The sequence below is a fragment of the Anser brachyrhynchus genome (genome assembly GCF_964034855.1).
Source record: "Anser brachyrhynchus genome assembly, chromosome: 3".
Taxonomy (NCBI): Eukaryota; Metazoa; Chordata; class Aves; order Anseriformes; family Anatidae; genus Anser; species Anser brachyrhynchus.
The window spans coordinates 3,890,177-3,907,227 of NC_137696.1; the positions used below are offsets into that span (position 1 = coordinate 3,890,177).

Sequence of the window (17,051 nt, forward strand, 5' to 3'; positions counted from 1 at the left end):
CCTGAGAGAAAGCCAGCTCCAAATCTTATGAAGCCGTTTTAGCTTAATTGTTTTGAGATCTAAATGTAAACAATGCAGAGTGACATTCTTCGTTTGGAAGAAAAACCAAAACCAAGGAATAAACACAGTTGCTGGATCTGAAGCAAGCTGTTCGCTGTCCTGAAATAATACAACTTACTTAGACATGTTTTCATGCTGAGAAGCTGGAGAAGCTAAAGTGTTGCTTAAGGGCCATTTGAGACACTTTTGCACCTAATGAGGCCAACATATTTTTTTGCAATACAGTCTTCACTTTCTTTTTTTACCAAGCATCCCTACATGTAAACAGATATCTGCTCCTAAGACATTGCAGCCTGTATATTATCACCCAAATAAATTAGTGTACTTCTGGGAAAGAAAAAAAAAAAAAAAAAAAAAAAAGGCAGGAATAATGGAAAAATCGATCCAAAGCAAAAAGTATTTAAACTAAGTGACAAGTTACTATTCCCTATCATTTGTGGGCCTCACTGCCAGAAAAAAACATGATCATAATACTAATATAAATACCTTTATAAAGTAATACTAAACTATTTTAATATTTTTTTTAAAAAATTCATTTTTAGTAAAACCAGATCCCTAGCTCTAGCAGGCCATTCTCAGAAGTCTAGTTTCCAATCTGTCACATCACCTGAAACATGGTCTTCTCTTCCTACAGGGCTCCTCCTGAAGAAACAGTATGTTAGCATTCATTACTGTAACTCATTGAGGTATATTTTATTTGTGGTTTTAAACTTTTAAACCACTTTTCTTTGACGCAATGCATAATCAGGAGTAGCTGAAAGCCTACCTTAAAAAATGGAAGCCTCTGAACAAATTTTGTGATAAACCATCAAAGGAATGGAGTTTGAATTAAAAGCTTGAAGGTTAAGAAACAAACCAAGCTTAAAACAACTGAGGTTTGGCAGAACAATGGCAGGGATGGGGGAAATCTCTACCATTAACACTCAATAGCTTAATTCAAAGCAACTAGCAGACACGGCTTCTTTGTTTACCTCAACCTAGAATAAAAACATTGGGTGCTGTCAATGTTACAGCAATATAGATGTGAACCTTTAGGTTTTTCTGTACTGAAAATGGTTCAACATTCAACCATAAAACCATACTTCACAGCAGGATCAAAAGTGACCATTAGGCACAGGGTTTTGAGGGAGATCCTAAGTGAAAGGCAGAATATTCCAGGACACTACTACTGACGAGTGGTCCATGGAGGGCTTAAAGTCCTACTTTGAAGGAATCCACAAAATATGATTTACTAAGAGAAGATGATATGCTGACAGTAAACTTAAACTCACAGTACCTAAAGGCCGTAATTCTACTACAAAGTTTAAAATAATTCACGAATTGGAGAAGGCTAAAAAAATACTCCCACAGACAATTTTCATTCGTTAGTAATGGGAATGTTATATGCGTACATAGGGCTTTAACACAAATACATCAATTATTTAATATAATGTTTCTATTATATTTAATGCCAAATTTATGCAAATATAGATTACTAATGTATGACTAGAAACTAGAAAATATAAGCTTTACTTATTTTTACTTAATAGACAAAAACAATTACCCATCTCTATGTGGAAATCTTTAGTGCAATTCCCATTCACTGTGTTTAAAAATTAACATTGTAATTTCAAAACTTTTTGAGAGTCACTTGCCTCAGAGCAGTCTTTTACATCACTTCAAAGCTCAGGTCCTTGTGCTTTAAAAATAATACCTGAGTTTATTATTGCAGGCAAAGAATTCCACTGAAAATTCTCTTTCAGTGTTTGAACAAGCACTGATGAAATGGTGGCAAAAAGTTCACAGCCAGGCTGGCAGTCACAGAAGCAGTTTTACCAGTGCTCCATGAAATTCAGATTCAGACAACAGACCCCTACGTAGTTCATACCTTTTCAAATAGACAGGGGCAGATCTGTCGTGGAATGCGGGAAGTCTGCCAACCCTCAAAACCAGCAGTATAGCTGGGAAAAGGATTCTGAACTATTGCAACACCTGAAACAAAAAATGTACAGCTCATAAATAGTTCTAAACATATTTAAACTAAGAGTAATATAAACGTTTAGCCCTTATTAGTGTTTCCTATGTATATCAATCAGAAATGCTAATATAACTCTTTGGAACAACCAACTACTGTATGCCTTTTTTAACTGCAAAATTAAAGATACAGAAGAAGGTCTTGCATAACACAAAAATAAAAGGTTTCCTTCTGAATTCAGCTACTGTTAACATTTGCACCTGGTGCTTACATAATTAAATACAGAAAACAACAATTGTACCCTAAGAAAAACTTAATTAGATTAGGCATGTAGTAACAAATGCAAAATTACCATCATTAGTATGTCAGTGCTCTACAAATGGAAATGCTTAACTGCCAAGTTTACAACTCTCAGGTCTGATTTATTCCCACAGATGAGGAGGAGACAGCCATTTGCACCCTTTTGCAATTTCAGGGCAACTACATCCAAGGAAGATTTACCCACAAAGGAGCAGGGAGGGCACTGCTGTCGTCTCACCTCTCTCTCCAGAACTCCGGAAGGTGTACTTCAGTTTACAGACAGCTTGCTCTACAAAGGCAAAACCGGGTTGGGCAGCCTGGAACACCCTAACGAGTCTACAGATATCTTATGTGTCCTGATCCTTCACCATTAGCCTTGTGGGCTGCTGCAGAGGCACCTGCGTTTCTCACAGAGGAGACATTGTGAAAGACAGCTTTTTTTTTTTTTCCTTACTTCAACAAAAATTCTTTAATTTCTGAGTTAAAGCTGTAACAAACAAAATAAATAAATCAGGATTCCAGTAAGAAATCTTTCAATATCGTAACAGTATAGATAGTGATACACTGGAGAAGATTGCCTTCAGAAGTTGCAGACTCATTTCCAGCCTCACTTTTCTCTGATTACAGGCTTTTAAATAGTTGGGATACTCTTATCTGGACCTGCTAAAGATCAGCAGCTGCGATGTCTGTTTGCAGACTCACACAATGGAAAGAAATGATCCCCACAGTTGTAAGACAAGAACAACGTCTTCCCCCCTCTTACGTGGGGGAAATAACATTCAGAAATATTCAGATGCCACCAGAACGCCACATGCTTTTAGAAAACTAGCCTAACTTTTTCAGTAACCACAGGAGATCAGACTCACTATGACTAAATGCAACCAGATACATCATAGCCTTCTGAACCCAAATATTATATTTCACATGAAATGGGCGCACTGCTATAAGACCCAAACTTACTGCTCTAAGTCTGTAATTCTCTAAATGCCAAGATACTTTAATTTGCCAGGAATTAATGTGAGCTTAAAATGGGTATTTAAATGCTTTGTATATTTAATCAACTTTCCTCAATTATTAAACTGTAAATATTCCCTGAGTATTAGGGCATTAATTTGATCTAAGAAGCTCCTAGAGACCACAGCAGCCTTCCTGGATATTTCACGCCTGCGATGTTATTTAAACATTAACACTGAAATTGTGAAGCTAAACAAGTCTTCCTCCTAGTGTCTCCCCTGACAGGGCAGATATTTAACTAAAGCTAGCATCTAAAGCTAGATAATATTTAAACTGCTATTTGATAGCACTTGCAGAAGAGACATGATACAACTTGTTCAGTAAGAAGTATTAGGTTTTAAAGAACAGAAATTAAAGAAAAACACATAATTAAAAATTCTTTTTTTTTCCTCAAACATACAACCAACCATATGCTTGATGGTAAACCTGTCACACCCACCAGCATGGGCTCTGTGCCTTCCTCGTGCTGCAATACTAAAAGCTTGCCATCACATTTGGCCTTGCAAAAAGAAAACGAGAAGAAAAACACCCTTCCCTTCATTACGCAAACCCAGAGAAAAACTAAGCAAAATTGTGCGTAACTGTGGTCTGACCTTTAACTTTATCATGTAGTCAAAATAAAAAAGTAGTCCGGTTTATGAATTTTTGAAGCAAAATTCACATTAAAATAGTATGGAACATATGACTGTTTCTTAAAAAAAGGCAGATGCATAAGGTTACCCAGCTGTGCAGCCATGAAACATTTTTTTTTTTGATTAAGTAAGGAACTATGGCAACCAAGGGTACTATGGCCTCACATATGCTGCAGTAATGAGACATAATGAAAGGTCTTCAGAGACCTCTCCCGCAACTGTTAAAATTTCATAGCTTCAAATTTGGGAATTAATTTTGAAAAAGAGAGAATCGTATTTAATATTTGATGTGCATTGATACTTTTTTCCTTTATAATGAAAAAAATTCCTCTAAACATCCACATTCTTCATGTTTAAAAATAACTCCTTCTGCTGAATCAACTCTCAAGGGAGAAGAATATAATAATATCACATATGAACTGTACAATATTTGCTTAGTATACCCTATTTGCAGATATCATCCCATTTGAATAATCACGTTTGCAATTTTCCAGCTCCTGATGAAAAACTGATCTGTCATCAGAGCAAATTTCCTTCAAAACTCACACACGACTGCTATTTGTACCTGGTGTTATTAAGAATACCCATTTTTTTGACACCTATTCTGCTAGTCACATACATGTAAACTTATAACAGGTCTCATCTCAGTCCACAGTGAGGTCACGCTACTTTGCTTTTCTGTAAAAAGTGACTCGAAATAATTGTCTGATAACTCCGCCAATTCTTTGTCCAGCTGTCACTTCCGAGGGAGAAGTTTTCTACTGAAGCTTTTGTTCGCTGGGAGGGCAGGCAGTCCTGGCTGAAGCGCTAATTGCTTGTAAGCCCAGAGGAGAGGCTAAATTCCACCACAGCTGGGTTATATCTGGACTGAACAGAGGTCCCACCCTTGAACAAATAATCCCTGTGGAGAAATTATTGCCAAATCATCAAGGGTGAAGAAATACAAAGAAGGTAGAAACACCAGGGGGTTTATCCCTTTATACCGACAATACTGCCTTCATTCCTAAGAGCAATGCAACATCAGAGAGGGGAGACCACCACAGTACAGCTAACCATTTTAAACCAGAATTGTGATTAAAAGACAAACAAAGATGACAACTGTAAGTGTAGGCTTCCATAATTTTTTTCTTCACTCGGAGCAACTCTGAAGTTGGCAGCTCTCTTGCATTTGTTCAAGAAATGAATTCATTTGGCTCGACGAGTTACTGCCTGTTAACAACTCTGCTCCCCTCATCCCAGTACAAACTGGTGAGAGGAGGGAGAAGGTGTGCTACCTGCTGTCAGGGATGGATGGTAGGACTCCAGGTGAGAGGGACTGGTGACCAAAGATGTGGTTAGGACATGGCGTAACAGTTTATCCAGAGCTGGCAAGGAAAGGGCACAGACACAGGAATTCAAAGAGGAAGACAGAACCTGGGAAGTTAGCTTGGGAACAAAACCAAACCATTTCCCGGTACAGAAACCAGACAGAGAGAAACTGTGACTGCCGAGATAAGGAGAAAAAATTTTAGAAGGGAAACTTAAGGTAAAAAGTTAGAAACGGGACACTCACTCCTGCACCTCAAATGTCTGAGAACAGGGTCTCACATTTCAGTTTATCCAACAGCAGAGGAAGTTATCACTCATCTGTCCCCTTTGCGCTTGTTTCCATACCCATTGCTTCCCTCTCAATCAGCTCCTTGCTCCTTGCTCTTGTCAAAGCAAACCTTTTTAAGACGAGTCTGAAATGGTCTAAATAATAATAATAAAAAAAACCTCCCTAAAACCAGTGCCTTTTAACATGCAAATTTAGGCCAACAGACTTTTGAATGGAGGTGATTGAGGGAGCAGTAAACTGTAAATTGCAGGTAGTAGGAGTGGGAACAAGGAGTAGAGAAGAAGGTGGGAATCTTGAGGTGGCTGTTGATTTTTAATGTTGCATTAGATGCCAACTTGCTATATAAATTCCGATTTGCAGAATCGCTTCGAATTTAACCGACCTACTTTTTGAAATCTAAGGACTTGCATTTCTTTACAGAAATTAGACCCCGGTTTTATAGCTTTGGCCTAAAACTGGGTATACTGACCTTCACCTCTTTCTTTTCTTTGGTAAAGATAGCACCATGGGTCTGTGGAAGACAAATAAGTTACTTATGAAATCTTTCATTTGCTTATGAAACCATGTGCCAGACTAATAGTACCGTAACAAGAACTGGTTTGCAGACCAGGGTTCCAGCACCCTGAAAGTAAAACATGGGATTACAAAATTGAATGAAGTTGATGACTGCAATGAGATTCCAGCTGTACATAATCCGTGCATTTGTATAGTTAGAGGCAATATCATAAACACAAATACGCAGAAAGACAGCAAGCCTGCAGGCATCTTTAAATATTGACACTTTCTAACTTTAAGTACTTGGTTTTGTACCTTAATAACATTCTTTTAACATTCTGTGCATATAATACACCCATAGATCACTCAGCCAAGACATAATTGTTTTAATCATTCACATTTGTGAATGATTTGTGAAGCTTACATGCATTTGCTAAATTGTAGCCTTGCCTGACAAAAATTAAACCAGATGCCTCTGTAGAGCCTAGAGAAACAAGCTGATAATGTAAAAGGAACAGACTGAACTGTAACAGTAGAAGTGTGACAAAAAATATTTTGTTCTTTGCTACTGTATATGTAGCCAAAACTACAACACTGCAGCTCTGTCAGTCCAAATGGCAAAAAAGGATTTTGAATTGTAAAAACAAATTGGTTTTAAAAGAAACATGAATTATAAACCCCACAGATTACAAGGCATTTGCATAAGGACAAGGAAAAAGATGTCAGTAAGATAACTTTGTAAAGAAGGAAAAATAAAAAAATGAACTTTTTTACACATAATGATAAACTAGCATTTCAGTGGATGAACCGTTGATGCTCTTCTACTGTTGGAAGAGGCTAGATTCAGTAGATAATAAAAGAATACAATTTCTTAATCCAGTGGACTATTTTCTGTCATCAGAATGATTTTGAAATGCTCTGTTATTAATACTGTAAAATTTCAAAATAAAAATAAACAGGCTTTCTCTAACTTAATATAGAAAAGCCCCGAATAAGAACAGTGTATTGCTATTTCTTTAGAATTATTAATGGTGGTAGTTTTGAGTAAACTACACTTTTACCATATCCAAATTTTATCTTCATCAGTGCAGAAGTGGTTATGTCGCAGTACCTTCTTTCCAGTTGGTGGTCCTTCTGCCATTCCTCTAGGGAATTTGCTGTATAACCGATTAAGGTCTAATTATCAGAAAGTTGCTCTCAGTAGAGTACGTTTCCTCTTTTTCCAAATATCATCCCGTGAAACTGGTACTAAAATTACAATTCCTCTTCCTTCCAAATAGGAATTAAAATTCCAATTTGCAAAACTCATATAGACATGATGAAACTCCAGTGAGTTATGCTTTGCCTTCAGAGATCTGATTTTTGCTCTTTTCTATTTGGACCTTTTGCAAAACATACGGTTTCCTTGTCTCATTTTCTGAGCTGTAAAATGGAGAAAACATTACGTCTCTGTTTACAGAGCAATTAGGATAAATGTACCAACGGTCTGTGGAGCATTTAGATTCTGCTACAATAATGCTCATATGGATGAGGTTCATCATGTGTTTTCTGTCATAGCTAAGCCATTTTCAGTGGTGTCTGTCTCTGGTTATTTCACACCTCAGTTTACTGTTCCCACACTTCTATTGATTTTAAAAATAAGGTCTAAATTGAATCTACAAAGCGTTTCAGGCAAAACTTGAAGCCTGGGGAAAGGGGAGGTCATTTTTACTTGATTCTTAAATCATAGGAGCACTCTACTTTGGAGCTTGCTGTATGGCATAAGAATGAATATCAGCAACTGGAAATTGCAATACCATCCAATTTTATCAGTTAGGAAAGATAGGAACTGTAAAGACAGACTTGGACTTGGAGGTTTTTAAAGACAAGTTTCACATATATATGAGTTTTAATCCCTCATTAGGAATCACCACTTTTTTTTTTTTTTAAATGCCAAAAACCGACTCCTGCTAATATTGTCTGTTTGATAGAGTGTTCTCAAAATTGCAAGGAAGAGAGCTGCATGGACAGGCACGCAGACAACTATGAAAGACAAATCTTTCCAAGACTCAACCATCTTGCCAGATGCTCTGCTGGAGATTTTCTTGGCTTTTGAAAAGCCGCATATTATAATCTGTAAGTGTCTCGCACAGAACAAAGGAACTTTGGAAAAACGTGATCAGCACAGAGCAGCTCATAAATGAGAAGCAAGCAAAGCTCTGTGGAAAGAGCAGCAAATTTGAAATAGAAAGCGAGCATAAACTTGGTTTCATAACCCTTCCTCCTACGTAGCAAGAAGAGGGTAAACTCTTTCTTTAATTTCAGTAATTTTGACATTTCATTTTTGCTTGCCTCTGGCTTAATTTGTGATTTCATTCGACATTTTCTTGAAAATACAGTGACGATGAAGTAACTGCTTTCATTAGAAACAAACAAACAAAAAAGAAATTATTGTACATTCTTTCAATTCTGGAAGCTGAGGTGTTAACAATAACCTTCATTTCTCAGAGTCCATTGCCTCTGAGATTTGGGGATGCAAATTTTTATGCCCAAGTACACAGTGGACACACTTAGGGCTATCTTCTCCCATCCTCCCATATTTTCATTTTACTGGACAAGCATACATTGCAAAATAGGTAACCAGATAGGATCAACAAATGGCTGTTGCTATTTTTCTATGCCTTGCTGCTCACACCTGTATCATTTACATACATTTGATGTAGAAAGAGCTTGGGGCTTAGAGGTACTGTTAAGAAACTCTCCACTGATGAAGGTCTCTGGTTTGTATTTAGGTTGTTTTCCCCGTTCCAATGTGAAAACTTCAGCAAATGTCTGATATTCAAAAATTCTATGTCCATGACTCAAGTACTTCCACTACTCTCTTCTTTTATTTGTTCTATTTGCCTTAAGATCAGCCATAAAAATTAATGTGTTTTTAAAATGTTTTAAATTGCACTTTGCATTTTCCTCCCACTGAATAATACTTCTGTCACGGGACCAGGAGAATAGCTGTTAGACATCAAATCTGAAAAACAGATTTCCAAACACCACCACTGCTGTGTGAGCCTAACAAAACTGCTGTCTTCACTGCAGAGCTCACTTATTCTTACCTCAGCAAAAGGAACACTGTTGAGATTGTTAGGCATGAAACTGAGTAACCTTGACAGGTGTCCCAATTTACAGATTTTTCGTTAAGGAAACCGACCAAATGCTTAATTTTAAAAACTGTCTTCTGTAGACTGGCACATATATGTACTGACAAATGCCTGACCTACTGTATATTCATTGTAACACAAAACCATGTGCGTTGCTTCCTGCACTCCCATTTTCTCCATTTTCACCCAGGGAGCTATACTCTTCACCTTGAACTACAGGGCGAGAGTCTCAACAGAAGTATCCTAAGATGTTTAAGTGCACCTTGTTAAATTAAAAAAGACATTTTTTTCTGCATAGAGGACTTATTTATGACATATGTATTTGTCTACATACAAAGAAGTGTTTAACATTGTTCATGCATATATACAATTCACATAACAAACATGCTGTGAGTTGCCTTACACATCGTGTGATATCTATGGATTAGGGGATATTTGTGGTCTCCGATCCTGACTTGCAGCTCTGTCCCATAGTACGAAACAAAATGGAAAAAAATAGAAAAATACATTTCTTACATAACCACTTGCTTTTTTGGCTTGGATTTTTATCAAGAACACCTTAAATTTTCAATGAACATGAAATAAAGGTCTTTCCTGGTCTAACAAAATTAATGCCATGGTTTTATTTATTTATCTATGCACATACTTGTGCACACACATGAAGTCTGACTTTCTGAAAAGACTGCAGGATTCATTCACAAATGTATACTGTCATGTATATATATACAAGTATGTATATACAAAAGCTGTAAGCAAAACGTTTATATACGGGAAACTGTATGTTCATTATTTAGTGGCAGGTAGATAAGAATGTAATTTACCTCCAAACAAAACAAAACTAAACAAGGAGAGTCAATGCGATAGTCTATGGGAAATCCAAGTCCTCCTGAGCAAGAAAAAGACCTCAGAGTCCAACAGGAGCTCAGAGTACTGTGGACACAACATTCAGCAACTGCCGAGTGAATAATACAACCTAACCTTCTGGTGCCTAATCAGGTCAACACGGGAGCAATACTATAAAGCTGAGGGCAGAAGTAAGTGTGATCTGGATGTGCTACATTTCAAATTATTCTCCTGAGAGCAACATAGTCATGCTCCTATTCCACTGACCAGAACAGGAGCATCACCTCAAAGGAATGCATGCTGAACATGTATTTTTAAAAAGTCATCATTAGGGAAAGTCACTGATGTGGAGCAGCAAGTATATGTGCACGCCTGAAACTTAACACCTGATCATATACCTGCATCGGTTCCTGTAAATAGCAAAGCATAATTTTTCTTTTTAAGTAACTGCTGGGAAAGTGTAATTTACAGGATACAATTAGGCAACATACAACTAAGAAATACTTATAATCAATCCAGAGACTTCCTGTTTATGACTATTACCCATAACTATAAGCATGTATAAAATGACTGGTGAAAGGAAATTAGCACTGTATCTAGCCAAAGAGCAAAATAGATATTTAAACCAAAAACCTAAGTTCTAAAGTAGAGCACACATCTTAAATATAATCACAGCTGTTTGAGTTAAGGGTGCTTTGAAATAAACTGTCCTTATTTATTTATATAGTTATCCTCACTATAGATGCAATACAAAATGAGAAGTCACTAGTTTTAATTAAAACTGAACTAAAACTCACAGAGAAGTACCCGCTGCAATAAGAGAAGGCAAAAAGCTTACATACATACACAGATGAAAGTGTCTTGGGAATAACTGACCTGTAACGAAAGGCCTAGCTCACACAAGAAGTTTGAATAAATTCTATAAAAAAGGTTAAGTTATAGAGAAATCTATTTGCTTTGATCTGATCCAACAAAAAGCTCATAAATAATAACAAGATTTTGGTCTGAAACAGAGACCTTGAAAGGGTTACACTCCACCCTGAGCTACCAGGCTATCGATGGAAGAAGTATTACAACTGTATAGAAAGAAACACATTAATGCATAAGTATTAAAATTTTAATTGGCTGATGTACTGTCGCAGTGGGGGAACTTGTGGATACAGTCCTCTCAAACCCACTCTATTTACAGAGATGAAAAAGAACAGCATGCAAATAGTAAAAAGAGATAAAACACTTCAACAACCCCACAGAATTGCAGCAGCAATCTTCCAGCAGAAAGGGATTAATTAGGAACAAAGGCAAATGGCCATTTGCCTTAAATTATCAGTTCTTCTACATGATCATTATTCACTAGGAAAATCTTTGTACCTTTATAGCTATTATCTAAATACCTAAGATATGACGACACAGCGTACAAAGCAACTAAAAGCTTTTGAAGCTAGCTGAAATCCAAAACACTGCACATTTGTTCCATGAAGCCATTTGTTGCAAGCACACCCCAATCTGACAAATGTATTTGACATGATACAAGAAAATGCCAGACTGACATTAAAAAAAATACAAAATAATAATGCTTATTTTCTTGATTAAAGAATTCTGTCAGTGCTCTTTTCTCAAACTCGTTCTTCTCCTCTCAAGGGATACGTTCACGTTATATGCATATCATGCACAAATATGAACTTTGGATTTAAACCCTTGCTTCACTTGCATTTGAATTATGTAAATATCAAGCCCAAGCCCTGTGAAATCCAAAACAGAGAGATCTCATCCTGGTTCAGGATGGAACAGGCTTGTCTTTTTCCTTTTATACATTTTGAATGGGCTAGCGTAGGGCTAGTCTATTTAAAGTATTCTCTTTTTATATTATTATGGGGTACTTTGCAAGTTGTCTCATCCCTGCCTCCCATTTTCCCTGGAACAACTTTCACTTCTCAAGTTCATGAATATTTATTTGCCGCGTAAGTTGATGTCAAGTTACTATTCAGACAGTGAAAAATCTCTTTTTTTTTTTTTCAGAAATTTAACCATCAGAAGATGGCTCTAAATTATTAGTACTGTACCGAAGTCATGGCTCTGAGAATGAAAACTTTATCCTTGTCCAAGAAGAGGGATTTAAAAAAAAAGGTATCTATGTCAGCTGCTCTTTTCTACCAGTATTGACTGGATGATCACTGGCATTTTGAACTCATTAGCCTGCAATTAATTGACAGATAGACAGGGTGGTTGGCAAACACGAACATCACTAACAGCAGTCATCTTCTTTTGTACAGCACTAGCAGCAGCCAGGATGGTTGTGCTACACACCTGATATTCCTACGTTTGAAGACAAACTCCACCACCAATTTGGACCCAAACAGCACAATCCAGATGCTCTAGCACTGGTACCTAGAGGACTACAGCTGCCCCAAACCAAGTGCCCCTTCTGACCCTCAGCCATCACTCTGGAAAGGTGCAGATGCCCACCCAACCCTGTGTCATACCTGCATGACCCATGCCTGTATCTCAGAGATACGCAGGCACTGAATGCTCGTACACAGGCACGTACATCTCCCCAGACACCTGTGCCACTTAGTTCAGCCTCAAGCCTCAAACGAGCCCTAAAAATACTGACAGCCATCTGCCTAGAAACCAGCTTGCTGGGAAAACAACAACAAATTTGAAAAAATGTGTCTATATTGCTCCTCCCTTTTTGTTCCATCTCTGTTCAGATGAGGAAGAACATTTCATTAAAACCCTGCTGTAGCTGCTCGCATTTTGAAGTGGTATTCTGAGCCTTGCACAAAGTCCATCTCCTCCTTGGTGTGATTTTGTGCTCAGGCTCAGCAAAAGGACACAGAACAGCTCATTTCCCTCCTGATAAAACCATTTTCCAGAATAAAAGTCAGCCTTTGGTAATTTCTTTCCAGCAAGAAAACACAGATTTTTTTGGGCTGCCACTGTTATAATCTAATGGGGAGGAAAAGGCAAAGAGAGGTGGCAAGCAAATCCCACTTACAAAGCAGAGTCCACCTGATCCTGTACAGAGAATCCCAGTTCCATACCAAGTTCACAAACCAAGTTCATACAAGTTCCCCAAGCCGCAACAGTTGCTTAAAATGATGTGCCTACAAACCGTATCTTGGCAGACAAGAGAGGTAGGGGTCTGGTCTACATTTAAGATATGCTAACATGCTTATGGCTATACAGGAATTAATTTTTTCCATGCCAGTAAAAGTCTTAGAAAAGACATCATTACATGGGCCAACAAACAGAAAGACAAAGAAAAGCAGACAGACCTTTTGGGGCAACCAGCTTAAACTGGGTCCAAACAATGCTTCCAAAAGACTGCAAATATAACCCGTCTCGTCTCAGTTTTTAAAGACAAAATTACCATTTTAAAGTACAGAGCTGACAAAAATTACATTCATCATAGGACAAATTAAACTGGGATGTTTCCTTCCCCAACTCGAATATAGGCAACAAAATCTTATAAGGAAAAAAAATTCCCTAGCTTGCTGTTTTATATATACCCTCAATTTAAGCTCAAAGAAAGGAAGCCAATCCAGAAATTAGCATGCAACAAGAACTTGATTACAGTCAGCAAATGAAATAAAGGAAAAATGAACCCCAAGGAAAATAACTGAAAATGAGGTAATTGGGAAGGGGGCACAAAACCCCAAACCTCAGACTATCCAAAACAGCAAGGGGGAGGGGAGATTTCGTCTTGTGCTCACTTTGCTTTAACACACTACATGAAATAACATACTTTCATTCCTTGACAAAGCTCCAGACCTGACTGCAAAGAAATAATTGCCATGCAAAAAAAGGGCGTTTTGATTTCTGAACAGCCAAAACTTCAAAATGCATTTTAAAAAAGCGTCCCTGTCTCTCAGTGTATCAAATGCTTTTTTCCCTCCCCTTCCTCCCAATACAGGTAATTTTCTTAGTAATTTTCACCTTTGCACAGTTTAACATAATGGGACAAATAATACACGATGCACAAATAAGTCATAATGCTCTGTGCAAGTTAATAGGGGCAGTGAAATGCTGAATGTGTGATAAATCTAGTCCTGACAGTGAAATATGCCTCCTAATTAAAAATCAATTATTAAAAACAGTAAAGAAAGAAAAAGAAAAAAGACTTACCCACCAAACTCATAATAAAATCCAGGAAACTTCAGAGTTATGTGAAAAGCAGAAAAAAAAACCTTTGACATCTATATTAACTAAAAATTCTTCCACGACTCTATTGTGAGTTTCTCGATTTTATGATTAAACAGTTCTGTGAAAAATTGTTTCTGGTATCTTTTGTACTTTTATCTCTTCATTCCGAATATCCATAAAAATGAAAAGACATCATTCAGATTTGGAATGCAAGAACAAATCATTACTTCAGCTCTGTGAAATCAAAATATACTGATGCCCTGATGTGACTCCAAGGTGACACAGGAATGAGGAGCAGCTGCCCCAAACCACCAGCACCTGGACTTACAACAAAGTGCACTGTGTTTACCAACAACATTGCCCACCGAGTTCCTCAAAAGCTCTCCTCCAGAAGCTGTTTTAAATGCATGTGTGGAGTAATTTGTAAATTTTAGATCAGGGTTTTCAAGCAATTATTTCCAGCTATTTTGTGTTCAATTCTGGAAAGGTTTCAAACACAGAACAGCTCAAATCAGCTCAAAATCACAAACAAAATTTGCATGATCTTGAGCAAGCTGAAATTTCTGGTTTTCATTTTCTGTAAAACTAAGATATGTATTCATACCCCCAGCAGTGACAGAGAGATTTAATTAACAGGCATTACTGAAGAGATCTGAATCCCATTAATGGAGAAACTATAGTTGTATTATACGTTATCATAAATATTCAGTATCCTCAATCAAAAGAAGATGTTGGTGTTTACATATATAATAAAGTTTTAATAATTCACTAGCTGTATTGCACACAGACTACTGCTACCACTTAATTCTGGAAAAGGTAAAAAAACATATCCAGAACTTTAAAACCAAAACCTTTCAACTGAGAAGGAAAGGATCCCTTCTGCAGAGAAATGCATGTTGCCAACATAAGGTTTGTTCTCCACAAGGCTCTAGCAGCGTGGGCCCGGGCTTCACCTACCTGTAATGGTTGTGGGTCACCATTTTCTGCTCCCCTGCGCGACCCCCAGCGTAAGGACCATGTTTACCTTTCCCTCATCTGAAGGGGCATAGCCAAAGTCAGGACTACTTTGACAGTGAAATTCTCAGGATTTTTTTCCTCAAGAGACTTGGAAAACCTAAATGAGCCCACTTTACAGTGACAAGAACTGAGGATGAGGTGGCTACCCTACTTCAGGGTGGCTCACAGCCTCTCCAGAGTGCAACAGTAATCAATCCAACTCCAAACCATAAATAATGCAGCCAATTTGGGTATTTTACCTACATCAGCATCCAACAGGATATAGGGTTATCTTCCACAGGACCTGGGATTGCACTGGGCACGATTTGCATGTTTCTGGAAGCAGGGTGCTGCAGGGAAACCTCCTCTGTCAGGGGGTTAGGGCTGCCAGCCAGCTGCGGCTGGTTCCCCAGCAGACTACGTGGACCCACTGTGCACACAAACTCAACCCACCGGAGGAGTTTCTGGCACTGCTGTGGAAACTTATTTCAGAAAAGGTGGTTAAAGCCAAAAATGATGCCAGGGCATGAGGAAAGATGTGAGTCTGGGAAGGAAGGAGGGGCAGTGCACTGACCTCGACCGCCTGTGCTGCCGCCATCACCTCAGCGGGCAGTGCGCCACCTGCCCTGAGGGGAGGCCCCGAGGCAGGACAGGTGGCTGAGGCATTTTCTTTGCTTCTTCATCTCTTTTTATTTGTTCTCCCCAATACCAGAGCCAGTCATTAGAATTTTGTAAATTGCCAATAAATCAACTCGATCAAAAATTTTAAGCCCTTTTTTTGGCTAGCAGCAGGGACTGCTGCTAAAAAAAAAATCCGTGAGAGCTGCTTAGTTGCACATATTTTTAAACCTGCAAGTGGACTGAGATAAAGCTGTGGCCAAGAAACAGCATGACTGCTGGCTACTGCAACCTGCTTGACTTCCTGAGCCCTCCAGAGTCCACACTGGACGTCACTGTGAAGTGTGCACCCACAAAAAAACCCTCCCCCGACCTGGCATGCTTGGCAGCAGAGACCAACATGGCGCCGTATTCAAGTGTCCCACTCATCTGTGGGATGCTGCTTCCTTGCCTACTCCCTTAGTAAAATTATTTCAGATTCACAAGTGATCTATCTTCTTTGAGCAAGCATCCTTCACTTCCCACAGTTAACACATGAAAAACAGGTCAGACTGGTGACAAAATCAGCCTTCCAACTGCGTGGCTGTCCTCCTTGGAGCAGCAGTGGGGAAGGCAGAAAAAAGATCCGTAAAACACAGGAAAAGTCCCCTCTGCCACAGAGGGAGAGCCACACTACTGACTGCCATGCTGAAAGGACATCAACTTCTGAAGTACAGTCCAGCTGAATAAATACCACTGAAAGTCAATAACCAAATCCTGTTAGGAGCCGCAGTGCTCTGGGAACTGATTGGAATTTGAACATTTGCATTGATGTATTTTTTTTTCACATTTCCAGCTGGGAGTAAGCACTGGAGAGAAGGTATGCTCCATGGGAACACGACTCGCTAGCGAAGGATTACCTTTTAAAGGATTATCTTTTAAACAAAGAAAAATTTGGTATACTGCAAGCAACTAACTCAAATCAAAAGAAATAGATTAATCCAACAGGATTATCAGGTAGGGCTTCTCTGTACCTTTAACGTCCAGATACACAGCTGAGAAATATGAACAATTTTATTTAGATGTCTTGGTGCAGTTGTCAAACACCTTTTTATGTGACAATCCCCTGTTCATGGTTCACAAATAAGAGCTGCTTATTCAGTTAAGGTTGTTAAAACAAAAGCTTTTACTTATTATCCTCAGCCTCACAAGCAACAGCAATCTTCTTTTTTTTTTTTTTTTTACAGAGCCCTTTACTTTACCCTTGCATATGTAAGCTCTGATCA

General features: G+C 38.3%; 1 protein-coding gene across 10 annotated transcripts in view; it reads right to left on the reverse strand.

Moving 5' to 3' along the window:
• Window positions 1-17,051, reverse strand: part of MACROD2 (mono-ADP ribosylhydrolase 2) — an 861,442-nt gene that overhangs the window by 663,696 nt on the left and 180,695 nt on the right. The gene's annotated exons all lie outside the window — the stretch shown is intronic.